We start from the raw sequence: 19524 nt of genomic DNA on the forward strand, positions 1-19524 counted from the left end.
TTTGTTCCTTTTGGGCTATGTCAGTTCTGCAAGCCAGACACCAGAGGCTGTGACCAGGAGAGCCTGCATTTGTTTGGGCACGACAGGGCCACTCAGGAGTTTTCATCTCACGAAAGCTCCCAGGGCAGAGAGCATATTTGAGGAATTCTTTTTATAAAGATTTTCTTTCTTTTTTTTTTCTCCCGCTGCCCCCCCTTCCCTCCAACATTTTGTTTAAGAGAAAATGAGATGTCTATCTTCTGTTTCCTTATTTTTTTTCAGGAAAGCGAAGGGTTGTTGACTTCCGCCCTCTCCCCTCCCTTCCTTCCTTCTTCCCGAAGGTACTCATCTGAAAAAAAGAGAACGAAGTATTGTTCCTGTTCTCCTTCTTAAGTCATTTGAAACACTGTCCCTGCAAGTTCTTTAAGTTCCCTGCAATCTGTACACAAGAGAAAGAGGGGGAGAGAGAGAGAGAGGGAAACACAGAGACAGCCAGAGACCAGGTAAAGCGGTGGGGCTGCAGCCACAGCCCTCAGGAGCTGGTAAGTGACTAACGCATCCTTTCTACCTTCATTTTATTGTCCATGCGATGGAGGCTGACCCCGGTATCTGCCACAGAAACCACCTCCCTGGTCTGCTCTTTAATCAAGAGCTGTGACTGATGGGTTGCCCAGAGTGTCAGCTCATGTCTCTTTTCTGAAGAGAATATGAATGCTTCACAGAGCTGAGGCTGGCAGAACTGGAAACAGAGCTGTACTGGGGCTGAGGTGGACGCTGTGTTTAGTCTGAATGGCTTTGGCACATAGGACTTGGTTGGGTTAACTAGGAGCCAATGGGACGTGTGGCGGGCCCCACTGGAAGGATCACTGCTCCCCAGTACTGCATCCTGGGAACCCTCTCTGGGATGCCTGCTGAGAACTGTTATTTGCTCAGGGGTTTTGTTGTGTTGTCTGACTTGAGGTCCCCTTCTCTTGCTTTTTTTCCCCCCTTTTACATTCTATCCTCCACCTCCCCAGAGAGAACTGTTCATGCATGACTGTTGCTCTGTCACTGAAGTAAGAGGGAAAGGTAGCGAATGCCTCTTGGAAATAGTGCTGCATGGGACAGTGAGGTGGTGGGGTAGGTGCCACATGTGGGCTAACCATAAATGTACCGGCCGCTGTCAACGGGAGTGTCATGTGCTGTGTAAAAGAAGGCAGAGATTGGGGGGGGGGGCGGTTATAGCTTTAGTTTTAGAAATCAGCATGTGATTGGAATGGGAGGATTTAGATGGATTGCTTGTGTCAGGAAGAATTAAAAAAAAAAAGTAAGCAAGCCATGGATACAATTGAAGAACAGTCACCCAGAGCCTGCTTTTCTAAGCACCAACTAGAACACAGCAAAGTAGCCAGGCTTATCCATACCGTGCCGCCAGCATCTAAATGTCTAACTCGCTTCCATCGCACTTGTCAGAGAGGATAGTGTTACCAAGAACTTATTACGGCAAGCCAAGAGGGAGCCAGGATCGTGTTGTCAAAAATAGGTCAGCGAGGTCAAGCCAAGAGTCAGGCACGGCAGCTAATAATAATTTAATCCAGTGAGGTGCTGGATGGGTAGAAGACGGTGCCACACACACTTCTCAAACTGTTCATTTCTATGGGAAAAAAAAATGGGTCGAAACCCTCAGGGTATGAGGGGCATAATAAAAGTAGTTAGACATCTTAAAATTAATTTGGCCAGATTATGTTTTAACCACAATCGAGTAATTAACCTTTATTTGAAACTGAGCCATCGTCCTAATGAAGATGAGAAAAATCTTACAGAACTGGAAGGTAAATGTAGGGTTTGTTCCACTAACAGACTTATTTTTTTTTTTTCTCGTTCTGAAAAAAGATTTTTCCGCTAGAACCCCCATAAGACAAGGACATAGAAGGGATGTGATTAGCAGTTGTCCACTTAGGGATACAAATGAGTGTGACCGCAGTGAGGAGTGGTGCCCAGCTCTCCCACCACCTACCCAGCCATCCCATCCTCACACAGCTCAGCTTCTAGGACTGACCTCCTTGGGTGTTTTGCATCAGTGCTCGGCAATTGTGACCCCAGAAGAAATGCAATCCCGCCTGGCTCCTTTCGGTTTCGTTTCTCCTGATGTTATTAATGCCACATGCCCAATGAAAAGAATAGCACAGATCTTTGCTTATTAACAACAAGCCTCAGAAGCGATGGTGATGGAGGACAAATGGCTTCAGGGTCACTTTATTTAAAGACAAGTCAGGCAGAAGCGGGGAGTCCATGTTTACTGTGTTCCTTCTTGGTGGCCAAGACTAAGGAACTGAGGATAGTGAGTCATCGGCAGGATAGATATTGGATACAGGATAGCAGTGGGGGTGGAGGGAGGTTCAGAAAAAAAAAAGTCCTTTAGCCACGTTAGCCTAGATCACTGCTACTCAATATATCTTTTACTCAACTCCAAAGAGCGGGTTGGCACTTGTGGAAATTTCCAGAGCAATTCTTCTTTAGGGACATCGTAGACAATATTAGGGAAATTCCACTTTGGAACGAGCCAAAACTTAACCCCTACGATATTTCATTAATTATTTTTTTTGCCAAAACAGTGCCAATAACTAAATTACCAATGTGTCATCTGCAGTTGTGGGGGGCGGTGTTAGGGATTGAACTTAGGGTGTGTGCTAGGTACATGTTCTCCCACTGGTCTATGCCTCACCCTCAATTAAATACAGTTTAGATCACATCATGGTATGTGTCCCCCAGGGCTAAGTGTGCACGGGTTACTCAAATGAGAGCAAGCGGAGCATGAAGAGCACAGGATGTGGTGATACAGACTGAGCTTGAATCTCAAATTTGTCACTTACTGATGGTGGGGTTCAGGTCCCCCAAATGTAAAACTGCACTAATACAATATATCCTGAGGACTAGGTGAAATAATTAAAGCGAAGCCGTTAGCACAGTGCTTGGGTACTCCCGGGAGCCGATCTCTGTCAGCTGTGGTCCTTTTCAGAGTCATATATTAATTCTTAGGTGGCCTGTGTTTTGACAAATGGAGAGAATGAGCTAAAATTCCTGTTGCTTGTGTATTTATTCTTGCTCGATACCATGCCAAGGACTGACCAGAAGAGATTGCTCCTTGTAATTTCCAAGTTGGGCACACAGTAGGTACGTGTATTCCGAATCTTGAATTCACATGATGAAAAAGCTGGCGTTGGTGGACAGGCTAATGTCCAGCCCTCTTGGTGACAGAAATGCAGACCTTGGTGGCCTGGAGTGGCAGCTGCACTTCAGCACCCGCTGCTGAGAAAGGCTTCCTTGGGGACCAAGCTTCTCCACTTAGACGCCTGCGGGAAGAGAACTGAATGGTGCTGCAGACATCTCTACTTCTCTTTACCCACTTCCTGTGTTCAAGCTTTTCACTGTGGGTGACCTTTTCCCCGGCTGGGAAGGACTATGGTCTCTTATTCTGAAGACGGTGGTGGTCACAACGGAGACAAAGGGGAGAATGGTGGAAGTGATACAAAGTGGTGTTCCCTCCCCCTAAGCATTCTAGCAGCAAGCCCCTCACCTCAGCCCCAGCAGTAGGAAGGAGTCGGCCAGCACTGCGTGTGCGTATTAGGTCGTGAGGAGTCAGTTTCTCTCTCACTCAAAACTTTACAACCAGCATGCGTGTTAGCGCATCTAGTAAAAACGATACTTTTATTTAGCTCCCAAGCCTCCCTCTGCTTTCCAAAAACAAAATCCGTAACGGCGAAATGAAGCAGACTCTACAACCCGGAGCCCAAGCTCCTGAGAGATTTTCACTAGAATAAAGGCTCTGATGCAACAGAGACTGATTCTGATCCCAAGCCAGGAAGAACAAAAGCTGGGTGCCCCACACCACTGTGCAAAAGGCATCTCTCAGTGTGGTGCGGATGTTGGAGAAAAAGGCCAGATCAGAAGCCAGAGCATATACATTCTGGTCCAGCCTTTGCCACTCCCTGCACGATGCCTTGATGGATTTCTTGAACTTGGGTGGACCTTTGGTTTTCTGTTTGGAGATGACAGGGCGGACAGAATCAGTGATAAGAATAAGTGAGGCCCACAGGAGAGGGAGTTGCTTCTGTCGATTGTCATATGCCCAGGGCCTAGAACAGTATGCAGCGTAAAATATATGGGCAGTAAATATTTATTGAATAGATAAATTATAAATAAATGGGCTGTCAGTAGAATGTGCTATTTTTATATGATGCCAAAAGAAGCAATTAATTAATTAAGGAGGGGGGAAAACAGGTCAAGCTTTGGGCAAAGGGAAGGATTGGCTCATCTAGCTTGGCAGTTCCACGCTGGAGCTGACTGGGACTCTGGGTTTGTTTGACTGTATGTAAGGGTCTGCTACACATGCATAAAAGGGCCATAGATTTCAGGCAACCCACTAACTTGCTCATGGGAGAGAAACATTTATCAGAGAGCTACACCGAAACATGATTGGCTACATTTTATTTTCCATTTGTTTTCTGGGCAGATGATGGGTTAGCAAATTGTTTCTGGCAAAGAGAGAGAATGACTATTTGTTTTCCCGTGACTGAAGAGCTATGAGCCAGGATTCAGCCTTGAGAGAGTGAACCCAGCGCTCTTGAGTTTATTGTAGGCAAGGCTCTGCTTGCAAACTGAAGGAGTGCCAGGTCTGCTGAGAGCACAGAAGACCTTGGGGCGAGTTCGGGGCGGGAAATGGGAAAGCCTTGTTGAGTGCATGTCTCTTAATTAAAATCCATGAAGACAGGCAAAAGTGGCTTGCGCCAGTCTTACGTATATTTGGCAAATTTGGAGTGAGAAGTATAAATGCTGATCTTCTTAGGCAGTTGACACTACAGCTCGGCAAGTGTGACCCCAGAACAGCAGGTTGGGATGGGGGGTGGGGTGGGTAATGTTCACTGCATTTGACAACAGCTTCTACTATTGTAGCAGAGAGCCTGAAAAAAAGCTGTCTGTCCATGTTGATGAATGCTGTCTCCTTAGGGCCAGGGCTACATGCAAAGGCTGAGCAGGTCCACTCTCCTGTTTCCTTTTGTATATTGTGGTCCCATCTTGACCTTATTCTCTATGTCTGTGGATACCAAGTCAGGGCATGATATAACCAGAGAGTCTGTTTGTGGCCGTAGGTTAGGGACCAGCTCGGTGCCTCATATGCATCAGAGCCTCCTGCCTAGGTGACAGGTGTCTTACTCTCCCACCTTCAGCTTGCATAAAGGCATACAAGCAAGCCGGAAGGAAGGGCACCTGTAGCTGACATACCTTTAAAACTGGCATACCCCTTCAGGCAGGACCCCACAAGTGTGGCCCAGGGATCTTCAGCAGGACGTCACCCAAAAGCCTGTTAGGAATGTGGAGGCTCAGGCTGCACCCCATATCTGCTGGATGTTTCAACCATTGAACCCCAAATCACAGCTCCCCACGATTCTGTGTATGTTCTAATCTAAGCCGCAGCAGTATAAAGTGATGAAGACCCCCCCCCGCCCCGATCTGAACATTATAAAACCATCTGTTTGCTGTGGCCCTGTCTCAGACAGCAGGACTGTCCTTTAAACAGCGACATATCTAGATCAGTCTCCTCCTCTACTCAGCACAGAGCAACATTTGACTTGCATATTGTGGTGATCGCCCAGCAAACAAACCCCTTCCCAAAGATCCCGACTCTTTTAGTGTGTTTTAGGTAACAAAAATCAAAGCCACACAGGGCAGGTCCCCAGTTCTTGAAGATAGTAGGAATCTGGGGTGTGGAAGCAAAGCAAGGCTCTGTTGGTTGCCCAAGCCAGCAACTTAGAATGGAAGAACTCAAAGGCTGGGTAGCAGTGATGGGTTTGGGGATGCAGAAATTCTGCCTTTTCAGTAATCTGAGAACCAATTAAACAAAACTGTAGAGTTCAATTTTCAGCACAGAAAAAGAAAACAACATTTAAGAATGAAAGAAAGAGAGAGAGGGAGAGGAAGAGAGAGGGAGGGAGGGAGAGACAGAGACAGAGACAGAGAGACACAGAGAGAGACAGAGACAGATAGAGAGAGAGACAGACAGAGACAGAGACAGAGACAGAGACAGAGACAGAGACAGAGACAGAGACAGAGAGTCAGAGTCTTTGCTTCTAGAAATCTTGCTGTTAGCCCAGTGTCCGGGGATTCTGAGTCCAACATCACTCCCCTCATCTAGAAAAGTCTATGGAAAGAATCCTTAGAGTTTCCTTTTTGCTGGGGACTCACCGTTCTCTCAGAACAGAAATCAAGAAGGGGCTATTGTTGGAGGGGCGGGGAAAGGAAACAGCGGAAAGAGGGAAGGAGAGGACAGGAAGAGCTTGTGCCTGCTGCAGCTGGGAACCAAGAGGGCCTCTGCCTGGAGGGACACGGTACCTTCTTCTCCTTCACTGGCCCCTTTTCATAGCAGTGCAGGGGGCAGAGGAACTTGAGGGGTCTTAGCAGTTTCATGGGGCCGCTATTGCCTCAGGGCCTGCCCACCACTATGTTTCTTGCTGACTGGCCTTCTGGCATCCCCCGCCTACCAACCCCCAATGTTCTCAATGAGGTGGGGGTGGGGGAAGGTACAGAGGGGAATCTTCTAGCATCAAGATAAAAGTGTATATATAGACTCATTTCGAATACTCTGAGAGTTCAGTGCTTAGCCTGTTGACGTTCCTGAAATACTGGAACTGGACCTTGTGAGATCGGAAGCACACACAAAGCCCTAAGCCTTCATGGTAGGTTTTACAAGACAGGTCTATTGTGAGTATCATTTTTTTCCCCGGCTCTCTAGAGAACACTGGCTCACGCACATGAAGTGGGCATCTCCTTCCACGTGGTCCACAGGTCTCGTGGTACACCAGCTGTTTTCTCACAGGATCTCTTGTGTCTGGTCGCGAGGTGAGAACTTCAGAAGAAGAGAATTCTTATCTCCCGGGTGCGACCTAGGCCCCAGGTCTGCGCTCGGAAGTTGAAGTCTAGCTTTTAGGACAGAGGGTCCTACCCAACACGGCATTGTTTGGAAGACGGTAAAGCCATTCAGGTGTCTTCAAAACCGTCACCTGCCACAGAGCAGTGCAACCTGACTTACACTAACTCCCTGCTGCCCTCTGGCTCTCCTAAGGGAGGGATATCAGTCTCTTGTCTGTAGCATCTGCCTTTGGGGAGGACAGTTTCATGTGGAGCTAATCCCGCTCCATTTTCTACATGTAAAGTGCCGAATGTATTTGTTCTGCAATTGCTCTGGCTGTCTGGGAAGGGAGAACTGGTTTACTGCTGACACTTAATGAACCTGCCACAGAGTTTACACGTGTGTATATGGAGACACAGCCTACTCAAAATCATGGGCCTTCATAGAAGACTAAGATCTCGTAGATGAACCATAAATTATTTCTTGGACTTGAGAACATTGTAACTGAGAAGGTGGACCAATTCTTAGTCCCCTGTTTACCTAAGATTTACCGTCCTCATGTGTTTTCCTTCCATGGTGTTCACTAGCATTTGATTTTCATTAGCATGGGGCGCCAGGGAGAAAGTGAGAGACGAGCTAAGAGCTCCTGTGAAGAATTCATAAAGTGTTTGATCTGCCCACTATGTGCAGTTGAGGGGGGAATAGAGTCATAAGAATTAGGTAGCTATTTGGGAAAAATAAGGTGACATCATGCTGTGTTTCTCAAATTAAAATTAAATTTCAAGTAGACCAGGGACATCAAATGTCAAAAATAAAATCATACTATGACTCTAAAATTCCATTAAATTGTCTTTTAAAAATGAAAGAACTGAGTGGGAAGATGGCTTGGGGCGGGTGTTAAAGGTTTAGCTGCTCTTTCAAAGGACCCAAGCTAGGTCCCACCCATGCCAGCTGGCTCGTACCTGCCTGTATTCTAGCTCCATGGGATCTGTCAGTTTCCTCTGGTCTCCATGGGTACTGCACCCATGTGCACAAGTCCCCCCCACCCCACACACACTACACATACGCACACACAATTTTTTTCTAATCATGGTATGGTGGCGTATGCCTTTAATCCTAACTCTTGGGAAGCAGAGTCAGACATATTTCTGTGAGTTCAAGGCCAATTTGGTCTACGTACTGAGTGTCAGACCAGCCAGGGCCATTGTTGTGAGACCCTGTATCAAAGACATCTTTTACCCTGAAATGAAAGTATAAAACATTAGAACAAATGAGAGATTTATGGTTTTGGATCCACAATTAGGGAAACTCCAGTTTGACCCAGAAGAAACGTTAGTGTTTATTACACATTTTATTGCACTACAACAAAAGGCTTCTTCAGGGCCTAAACTCGATAAACAAACACAACCAGAAACCTGCGGGAACATCTGCAGAATGCATCACGTAATGCTGAGGGGAAACAGAAACATGAGGAAACAGTACAAAACACACACTTCACATAAAATGAAATCTAGTTGACTTGTAAACATATAAAAAACGAACAATACATAACTGATGTCATAATAGGAAAATACAAACTAAAACCCAGATGTCAGCTCTCATTCATTTGACAGATACAGATAAACACAGGGAGCACACTTGTGTCTGGGCTCTGCTGCCACCGTGACTTAAAAATACCAGATTTCTAAAATAAAAAAAAAATCTTTGTAACCTTGATTGGACAAAGATGTCTTAGACACACACACACACACACACACACACACACACACACACACACACACACATCATCATCATCATCATCATCATCATCAAAAGAAAAGCATAGATTAAATTGAGATTTAGCAAAAACAAAAACCATTTGTCCTTCAAGAAAACAGATACCACTAGAAAAATAAAATGTCACAAAAAGTAGGGGGAAATATTTTCAAAACATTTATCTGGTAAAGACTTTATTTTTAGAATATATAAAGAACTGTTTGAGCCAGGCAGTGGTGGTGCACACTGTTAATCCCAGCACTCGGGGAGGCAGAGGCAGAAAGATCTCTGTCAGTTTGAGGCCAGCCTGGTCTACAGAGTGAGTTCCAGGACAGCTAGGGCTACACGGAGAAACCCTGTCTCAAAAAAACCAAACCAAACAAAAAAGAACTATTTTATGATACACCAGCCCAACTAAAAATGGGGGAACTTTACTGAGTGAATACTTAAAGAGAAAATAGAAAAAATGCAAAGCACTTGCTCCATTATGAGAACGCAGCGTTGACTTGTGCTGCGATGCCTTTGTGCAGCCAGTTAAAGGCTCCAAGCCAAGAGGATGAAAAAAATGTGCAGCCTGCACTCTCCATGCACACTGAAGGCATGAACAGAAAGGGGTATTGATACTTTGGAAACCAGTATGGACATATACCCACCATATGATTCAACTTCGCTTCTAAAATAATATGTTTAAATGAAAACTTGATGGGTTAATAATAGAATTGCTTATAAGAATTCTGAACTGAAAAATAATCCAAAGTGACATCAGTTGGTTAGGAAATTCTGTCATTTTTATGCAATGGAATAATGCTCAGGCATGGAAAAGGGCTTCTGATGCATCCCATAATGGGGGTGCATCTCAGAATCATCCTGTGAATCAGAGGAGCCAGGCACATTATTGAAGTAGACCAACATACGAGAAATGCCGACAGCTTCTGTTCATAGGAAATTTCTAGAAGCACAAAATGATAGAGATAGAAATTAGATTTGCCATTTTCTGGCTCTGGGGTTGGGAGCAGAGAAGGACTGTTACCAAGAATAAAGGCAGATTCATATGTAAAATGAAGCCTCTGTGTCTGGCGTCAGTGAAATGTTTGAGACTGAGATGGGTGAAATTATTCTAAGATTGGATTTTAGTGATAGTTGAGCTTTCTAAAATGCATCACACTGAATACATAAAAACACCTAATTTTAGATTATGTAAATTATACCTCAGGACAGTTGGGTGAATATGGGGAGGGAGAATTATACACATCTCTGTGTTCTCCTGAAGGAGCACTCTCCAGCTTATAGGGCTCAGGGAAAAGTAACGATGCCTCAATGATGCAGCTTGAATCATTTTTGTAAGCAAACCAAAAAAACCAAAGTCTAGTTTTGATTTGGATAAGATATGGTACAGTTGCCAATAGAATTTGGCTTTGGGAAAGAGACGAGAGAGAGAGAGAGAGAGAGAGAGAGAGAGAGAGAGAGAGAGAGAGAGAGACAGAGAGAGGAGAGAGAGAGAGAGAGCGCGAGGAGAGGAGAGAGAGAGAGAGAGAGAGAGAGAGAGAGAGACAGAGAGAGAGAGAGAGAGAGAGACAGAGAGAGAGAGAGAGAGAGAGAGAGAGAGAGAGAGAGAGAGAGAATGGAGTCTTGATTCCCCACGTCAGGCATGTCAGGTCACCCACCTTGGGACCTTAGTCATGTGACATAGCTGCTGTTTCCTCAGCTATAAAATGAACAAGTTGGGTCAGTAACGTCTAAGGAGGCATCTGGTTTTAACGCCTGTCTTTCTTTAAGAATGACCTCATGGGTTTTTTTTTTTTTTCTCCTCTTGTCATTCCATTGCCAACTTGTCACAAAATGCCACATGGAAAGCAGGCAAAGCCGCCTAGTTTATTGATTCCTGTCTTGGCAACATTTAAGCTCTGGGCGAGCTGGCAGCCTAGGAAGCCACGGGGCATGGCAGCGAGATGGGATTCAGGAGGGATCTCAACCCTGTGCCTCGGCTAGATGCTTGAGATGAACTGCCTCATCTTGCTTGCCCGCACTGTAACCACAGACTGTTTACCTCTGAGGCATCTCACGTGGCAGACATGGGATGGCACAGTGCTCTTTAGGTACCAACTGAGAGGGCCCATCCTCACAACCCCTTCATACAGTCAGGGTCTCACACCTGAGTGCTATGAGGGCATCCTTTGATTATGAAGTGGAACTGTCTTTGTTCATAAGGCAGGTGGTGTCCTGAGGTAGAAGAAAGAGAGGCCTGGAGTTCAGTAGAACCCATTAGCCCTATGAACTGCAACTTCTTGGGTAGATGGGTCGACTTTCCCAAGAACCCAAAGGGAGAGGCTGCAATGCATTCAGCTGATGTCACAGAGGGAAATGTGTCCTAGGAGTCAGTGTCCCTTGGAATCAGTGACCAGCCTGGAGCTGAAATGGGTGTGGCTGGGAGCTGTGAGGTTGCTGTCCTGTGCCAGGGCTTGAAGCAATTACCGTGAGTTTCAGTGGCCTTAAATTACATCAGGACAAAACGCTGTGAAGCATTGACATCAGGGCCATGCGTAACCTCCCTCCAGAGGTGTCACCCAGCAAGTCTGAATTATGTCTTCACTCAAACGGAACTGAACTAAAAATCTCCTATGGCCATGAGGTGGGGTCCTGTCTCAACTGCAGTTTTAGTTCACAGAGAGAACACAGTTTAAGTCCAGATGGTTCTCTCTGAGTCCCTGTGACTTCAGGCACCTCGCCATACATAGCAACTCTGACCATCACCACCCACACACAATATCTCTACAGAAATATTATCTCTGACACACTTTAAAAGCAAGGTGAGTGTCCCAGTGTGCCTGTGAGGCCGCAGTGAGCCCCTTTGGGGCGCGCGCACACAAACACACACACACTGACCTTATTTGTCATCAGACCCCATTCTCGGACTAGAATTTAGCAAGCACATTTGGTGATTTGTTCAATAAATTCATTCTTTCAGGTTTCTGTCCCCGCCCCCCCCCCAAGACAGGGTCTCTCTGTGTAGCCTCTGCTGTCCTGAACTCACTTTGTAGACCAGGCTGGCCTTGAACTCACAGCGATCTGCCTGCCTCTGCCTCCTGAGTGCTGGGATTAAAGGCGTGCGCCACCACGCCCATCTGAGCCTGAGGTTTCTGTCTTTTATAACCATATGAGAACAAGACAGGCCAGGGATTTTTATGGTAAACGTTTGTACTGTCACCGGGAGAAGCCTTCTGGATTTGTGATGGTTTCACACTAACTCTGTGCAAAGCTTAAAACAACATCTCACAGTGTCCTGATGGGGATGAGAGATGGGGAAACTGAGGTTCAGAGAGGACAAACACTTCAGCAGAGAGCACCTCGGTGGATCTCAGAATATGGCATTACCAGAGTGTATACAGGGGTCTGCAAACCAGCTGTTTTGGAAGGAGAAGCAGCTGTAGTATTCAAATCTGGTAATATTTTGGCAATTAATTATCTAGAAATTAATGTAAAGATGTTACTGCGTTCAAAATTGCTTTTATTTATTTATTTTCTTCAGACTCACCAGGGTTTATAAAATAGGTTTGTTTGGGGTTTTTTGTTTTGTTTTTGGTTTGGTTTTTAATTTATGAAGTATTCCCGTGCTGAGAAGTCTGGGATCCACTCCTGGAACCAAACCCAGAGTTCACTAACACATTTTAGAGGGTGGTTTGGGCCAGCACTGTAACACCTAAGCCAACTGCTTCTGTTAAGCCAGAAGGTTGTTACAATGTTTGTCATTTTGACAACAGTGAGCTTTTCCATCCTTATGTGTCGGAGGATCGGAGTGTTTGGAAGTTATTTGCTACTATTGTTCCATTTCTTCCTTATCTATAAACCATCTCCCAAACCATGGTTCCTTCTTTTATTGTCCATGTGACCTTGGGCAACCTTCCTAGTCTATTTGTGTTTTGGAAAGAGTGTCACTGCTGAGGCTGCTGTGACAGTCACATGAATAAGCACATGCGGCGTCTTTAACACAGTCTTGTCACACAGGAAACACTCAGCAAATACTGCTTAGGCACCACTCGTCACCGTCTTGACACATGGCTGAGGCTGACTAGACATTCTGGCATGGAGTTAATGAGAGACATCATGGAGGAGGAAACAGGGCCGCTGGAGATGTACAGTTCCCCACCCACACTCCCCTGGGCCCAGCCGGGCAGTGAAGATGGGCGGTTGCTTGAGGGAGCTTCAGGTTCAGCTGACTTTCCCAGTGCACATCCTGAGGCAGTTGATGGATCAGAAACCCACACGTTAGGGACCAACAGCTGGAGCTTGGGCCTAGAGCTTGGGTGAAGCACACTTTTCTCTCCATCACCAATGGCTGTGAAAGGAAGCAAACTCACGAGCCCCGACCCCTGCTCCAGAACAGGAGGAGAAAAGGAAAGTGCTGCTCGCTTGCCACAAGTCAGATGCTGAGGGCCATAGTATTAGAGGGTTAAAGGGAAGTTCAAGTGACCTTTCACAGAAAACTTGATATTTAGCCAGCTGATAATTTCACTTCCAGATCATCTCATGGATAGATACTCAGCTTTATTATATCAGCAACCTTCTGCCTTAACAGAAGCAGGTGGCTTAGGTGTTATAATGTTTGCGGTGGAGGGGGGTAGATTATTAATTAAATCTATTTAACTGATATATAAAAATTGCACTTGGTACCAGGGTGTCACGTGACGAGGTTTTTTGAGCATGGCAGGGTGGGCGGGGGGTGGGGGAGGGGGAAGAACCTGATGTTAGAGTTTAAAAGTGGGCAGCTTTCTCCTGGGTTTCATACAGGCTGACATTATTTTTAAAGCCAGAATTGCAGGCAAGTCAGCCAATGAAGCAATAACTAGTTTCTGAGAATTAGTCATTTTTCTGGGAGTAATTGTTCTCATCCTTGGCCTCCCCATATTGGGGGAGGCTCTATGCTGGTGTTATAGACCTTAAAGCAAATAAGATCAAATTCAAACCTTCCAGAAAATTAGCAGCTATATGGAATGAAATTTGAATAAATGCTTCCACCAACCCTGTTTCTGCTCGCTGCCATCCATTCTTCCTGAGTGTCGTCTCTTCAGATATTTAAACACAAGGCACCAAGTTTCCAGGCTTCTAACTATGATTTCATAACCTACAGGCAGTCTCAGCCATGTCGGTAGAGCGCGTCTCTGTCTTCGCACCAGCAAACTACACTCATGTGCACACTTTCTATTTGTCCTGCCCATCTTGTCTCACACAGAACATCTCCCACCCTTGCCGTTCTGATGGTCTGGCAAGTAAAGAGCAGAGCCAAGCGTCCTGGGCCCATTTCCAAGGTGAGAGCCATCACTGTGGTTGTCTTTTGATGAGCCCAGGTGAAAAGCACTGGAATAGACAAAAAAGGAGCTGGGAGCTTTTTTAGTCTCCAGCCCTAACTTTGTCTCCAGTTCCCTTCCTTCATCTTCATAGCCCTGGAAAATAGCAAAATAACCAGAGAGTTGGTATCTGCCCAGTTATGGTGCCTTTAAGCCTTTATTAATCTAAAAGGTCTCTGCCTCCATTACTTGTGAGCTAGTTGGAGCAGAGAAGCCTTGTAGAGTCTACTATCCATTCCATAGCAGAGCAGTAGTGGGAAGACCAAATGTTAGCCAAACTACTCTCTTGTTTGATAGCCTTTATCTTCCTTACCTTATAGAATACTGTAATAACTCTACAGAGTGAGTGATTTTTTTTAATACTCATTTTTTTTCTGCATAGAAAAAAAAACCCTGAGGTTTAGAGATTAAGCAATTTGTTATAGCTGGTAAGAAGACAGAATTCAGACCCAAGGCCCCTGACTTCTAAATGTGTGTCCCTTTTCTATGTATCAAACTTAATGATATAACACACTTGAACATACTTAGACTTTTGTCTGTCGGCACTAGGCACTTCATAAATGTCTCTTTCTCCTTCTTGCATCATCTGCTCTCTTCTCCCCAAATAATCACAACAACCCATTTCCAAGGGGTGTGGCAGATCCCCAGGCAGGCAGGCACCATGGATGCTGATGTGGTTTTACCCACCTGAGCTTCTTCTGGGGATCTGTAGGAGAGCCTACATTGTCCCCACAATGGCTATTAGGCCAGCGAGTTGATGACCAAGGAAAGTCAGGGTAGTCATTCTAAACAATCCCCTCATCCCTACACACACACACACACACACACACACACACACACACACACACACACACACACACTTGTCCTTTTCCCTTTCTCCAAGTCATTTTATTCCATCCCCCACACCATGTAAGTGAATTTGGTGTCTTTTGAGCTCCATAGCACTTTACACAGCTCCTGCCTTCTTTCAACTCCAGGTTCATAGGTCAGAGTGGGATGGACAGCAGCGAAGGTAGTCTTAGGGTGAGCTTTTCCTTGGTTCTCCCTTCCTTGGTGTGGTCCTTTATGAGCTGCTGAGAGTGTTGTATACCATCATTTGCACCAACTCTCATACTCAAGGCTCAGGGTTCTCAATAGGAGCAATGTAACACCCCCTGAAGGCATGCGCAAGTAAGAAGTGTGCTTTTGGATGGTCATACTGTTGGCATGCAGTGGCTGGTGCGTTTGCCGTGCACACCATAGTCTGGCATGGTGAAAACCAAGCCCCCCCACCCCCCGCCTTGAGAAGGTCAATACCACCGTTGCCTTCTGGCCATTGTCCTTCCATGCTGAGCACCATGTCCCCTCACAGTCCTTTGGAACAATCCTTGAATGAGTGTTCTCTTTTGTTACCTGCCTACATCTCTACGGATCTCTGAAGACCAGTGCTCAGCCTCTCAAGTCTGGAGTTATTTTCATAAGGAGATGTTTTATTCAGCTGTGGCACCCATATTCCATTCCTCTTTCCTCCCTTCTCAAACGTGTCAACAATTTGAGCTCCACAGCCCCGTGAGTGTCTTCTAAACTGATGAGCTGAGATACATGACCCTTTTCAGCACAGAACAAAGACACAACTTTGTAGAGTAGTTTTAGGCAGGAGTTTTTCTTTCCAAAGTAGATTTGAGTGCTCTAAAAATGTTTTGGTGGGTTGCTTAATTGATTATATCGATCAGTGAATAAATCAATGATTATTGAGTAATATAGCCAAAGCAGCAACAGTGGCCCTGCTGCCTCTCCCTCTCATGAGCCTGAGAAATGGCTGTGGATTGAGGTCTGATGGTCTTTACCATGTTCACTGACATGTCAGGAATATGGACGCTGAGGCACCCAAGGATACCAGCTTCCACCAGGGCAGATGAACTATCAGGGAAGAGACAGAACTTTGCCCCACCCCCATCCCCCACTCCCTGCCAGGTACTTGCTCCCTGATCTCAGCACAATGCTACAGAACATGGTGGTGTTTCACAGGAGTACCCCATGGTACCTTCAGCATCGATGACTCTGAATTTTAGCTTCTGAGTAACTGCTTGAGAAGACCCACAGCTCCTTTCCCCTTGGTAAACTTCCAAGAGAAAACTTTCTTCCCCTTCAGAGAGAAAGGGGAATGCCTAACCCCTTTCCATAGAGAGTCTCTCATTTTGCTAAAGGTTTTTTATGAAATACTATAACGGTCCCAGAGTTTATGTATTTTATTTAGTTATTTATTTTGTTCTTGTTTTTGTTTTTTTTTTTTGAGACAGGGTTTCTCTGTGTGTAGTCTTGGCTGTTTTGAATTTGATTTGTAGACCAGGCTGGCCTCGAACTCACAAAGATCTGCTTGTCTCTACCTTCCTGAGTACTGGGATTAAAGATGTGTGCCACAGCACCAGGCTTAAGGGTAGTCTAGCTTGTGGCTAATAAGCACAGGCAGGCAAGGACATTTGCCAACAGGAGAAAGCACTAACATTTATTTAGTCTTTACCTTCTACCACGCAGAGTAACTGTTGAGTATCTCATTGTAATTTTTCCACAGATCCAAAGTGTATTTGCCAGGATTGACTGGGCTATGCTTCAATAAAAAAAATGTCTCAATTCTCCACTGGGAAAGAGAAAGGAAAACAAGGATTTATCTTTTTGGCTTCACTATACATCCATTAAATGAATAAACCATGGCTTTGGCTTGGCATCTTAACTTTGGAACCTAGACCAAACTAATGACTGTCATTGAAATTGTTTCACGTGGCTACAACAAGTGGAAGTAAAATGATGTGAAATTGTAGACTACTTCTCAAACATTCTAAAGAAATGGCCCATGCCACTTGTGTTTATATTGCATTGGCCAAAGCAAGAGGCATGTTCATGCCTTTGCCCCATTTTGGTCCTTTTCAAGGGCATCAACACACCTAGTATAAAACCATTATGTACCAGAAATCATAATTTTGAAAACATGGCAGGTTTTCTTTCAAATACTAGTCTCATGTGTCATAGGCCTCTTTGCTTATTGCTTTGATTTGTTAAGTGGTGAAAGAGCAGCCACTTTCTCCTCAGTTCAGCGAGGCTGCTACCTGGTGGATCTTTAAGAGCCAGGAGAAAGGTGGCCAGAGCCAGAAGTCTTCAGTTACTTTTAGAAAAACACTTTCTAGAGGGAAACGGCCCTTGCTCAAAGGAACAGTAGAAGACGAAGACCAGGTCTTAGAGAGTGAGTCCTGGTGCCTCATCTCCCTGGGACCACAGGAAGTGTTCAGGTACATCACTGATCTCTGGCTTATCTAGTCAAAGCATCCTTAACGGGAGTGAGAAGCTGCAGAAGAAATCCTGAGCTGTCTGTAACTGGTGAATTTGACTTTAACGTGTCTGTGTTTCCTACGTTCCGTTCTGTGACACTGTGGCATTCGCAGTGAAAAGGTCTTAAATTAATAAGCGCTATGGGATATGGCATTCTGTGGATTCCACTGTCCCTTCCCTGGCATCTCAGCATGTCAGGACAATACACTCATCATCTCAAAGTGGGTCCTTGGGGAAGGTAAGGGTTGATGTCAGGTTTGTGGTATATGGGCGTACTCCTTAGTAGCTACAGCACCCATAAGACAGAAGGAGAAGGAGGAGGAGGACCAGGAGAAGGAGGAGGACCAGCAAGAAGTGGACCAACAGGCGGACCAGGAGGAGAGGGACCAACAGGAGGACCAGGAAGAGGAGGACAAGGAGGACCAGGAGGAGGAGGAGGACCAACAGGGTAACAGGAGGAGGACCAACAGGGTAACAGGAGGAGGAGGACCAACAGAGTAACAGGAAGACAAGGAGGAGGACTAGGAGGAGGAGGACAAGGAGGATCAAGAGGAGGAGGACCAACAAAAGGACCGTGAGGAAGAGGACCAACAGGAGTAACAGGAAGACAAGGAGGAGGACTAGGAGGAGGAGGACAAGGAGGATCAAGAGGAGGAGGACCAACAAAAGGACCATGAGGAGGAGGACCAACAGGAGTAACAGGAAGACAAGGAGGAGGACTAGGAGGAGGAGAAGGACTATTAAATGATATTAGGAGACAAAAAGAAGCAAGTGCAGACAAGGGGAGCCCCAAACATGGCTGAGGAAAGCACACGGAAATAGCTTGGAACCAATTCACGGATTAACACAGTCATTAGAGCACTACGTTTTTTTTTATTCTTTGCATTTCCTTTGCACATTGAAGAAGACAAAGTACTTTGTTAGGAGCTGAGTGAGCTGTGGGTTGAAGCAAATGGTTTAACCTTGCTGGTGTCCAGCCCATAACTCAGGGGCTGCTCAACCTAATGAGGCAGAAAAGCACAAAGTGCTCTCAAGGTGAAGCTTGCGATTTAAGTATCATGCATCATTAAACAAAAACGTCTACTTAGGAAGGAAACTCCCCGGTCACAAACTGTTGCCTTACTGAGTCATCAACACTTAGAAGAGCCAGTTGTTCAAGTCCCCGAGCAGAGGATCCAGTTGTTGATGCTAAAAGTAGAAAGAAAAAAAAAATATATATATATATATATATATATATAAAAGAACAAAGACACCAGGAGGCTTGTAACAATTGACACGCTCTGTTAAGGCATTGGCTGCATTCAGAGGCAGATTCCTGAACTGAAGAAGGCTTCGTTTACTGGAATGGAAAAACCCAGGGCCAGGAAATTGCTCAGAAGCCTCCTGCCTTCCTGTGAGCAGTGCGGTGCTCTGCCCATTGGCTACTGTTTCGGATCAGAATCTAGAAATTTTAGAAATTGCTTGAGGTGTGTCCTTGGGAAAGAAAGGAGTTGTGTGATGTGTTTGTGTAAGGCTGGAAGGAGAGCCAGACAGGATGTAGGGGGATTCTTTTATATTCTCTCTGGAATGAAATTAGCACAGGGCTGTGTTGGGAGATTGGGCAGCCAATCCGAGCTTAGGAAGCTGCCACATTTCCTGAAGTGGGGACGCCTGAAGATACAGGCCCATTCTGTGTGTCCAGGATTGGGGGAGAGGTGGGGTACATTCAAGTGTCAGGGAGTAAAATCAATGTCCATGGGCTCATGGGGCCTACATTCTAGCAGAGCGACAGTGGATAAGAATACAGGACGCTGGAGGGAGTGTGAGATAGTAGAGACCATAGACAGTCTACTGAGAGAGCCAGATGTTAAGTGAGCGACCCACTCTGGTGTGTAAATACTTGTCAGCACTTGTGTATCTGTCCTGATTTTGGAGTTCAGGAGGAAGGGGTGTTTGTTCCAGTATCTGAGCACATATGTGTCATCACATCCCAGGCAAAGGAAGCTGGTGAGATGTGGATGGCGCCCTTGACGATGGGAAGGGTGCTACAAAGGGTCTGAAGGGGAGGGAACAGAACATGTGGGGGGATCAGAGACTAGCCATGCCCTGAGTGGATCCAGGGATTGGGGAATAAGACTGTATGGGGTCTAGACCAGGTGGGGTTTGTTTTATGTTTTGCTCGTAGACTTTTTTTTTTTTTTTTAAAGACTAGTCCAGGTTAGCCTGGAATTCACTAATAGACCAGACTGGCCCCAAAACCACACATTCTCTTGCTTCAGT

The 19524-nt window shown here is 45.6% G+C and overlaps 1 protein-coding gene across 1 annotated transcript in view; it reads left to right on the forward strand.

Annotated features, from left to right (window-relative positions):
• Nucleotides 1-248: 248 nt before the first annotated feature.
• Nucleotides 249-19524, forward strand: part of Znf366 (zinc finger protein 366) — a 61495-nt gene continuing 42219 nt past the window's right edge. The window contains exon 1 of the mRNA XM_051172433.1: nucleotides 249-521. The gene's annotated coding sequence lies outside the window, so the exon portion shown is untranslated. The remainder of the gene's footprint in view (nucleotides 522-19524) is intronic.

This window comes from Acomys russatus, chromosome 30 (genome assembly GCF_903995435.1).
Source record: "Acomys russatus chromosome 30, mAcoRus1.1, whole genome shotgun sequence".
Lineage (NCBI taxonomy): Eukaryota > Metazoa > Chordata > Mammalia > Rodentia > Muridae > Acomys > Acomys russatus.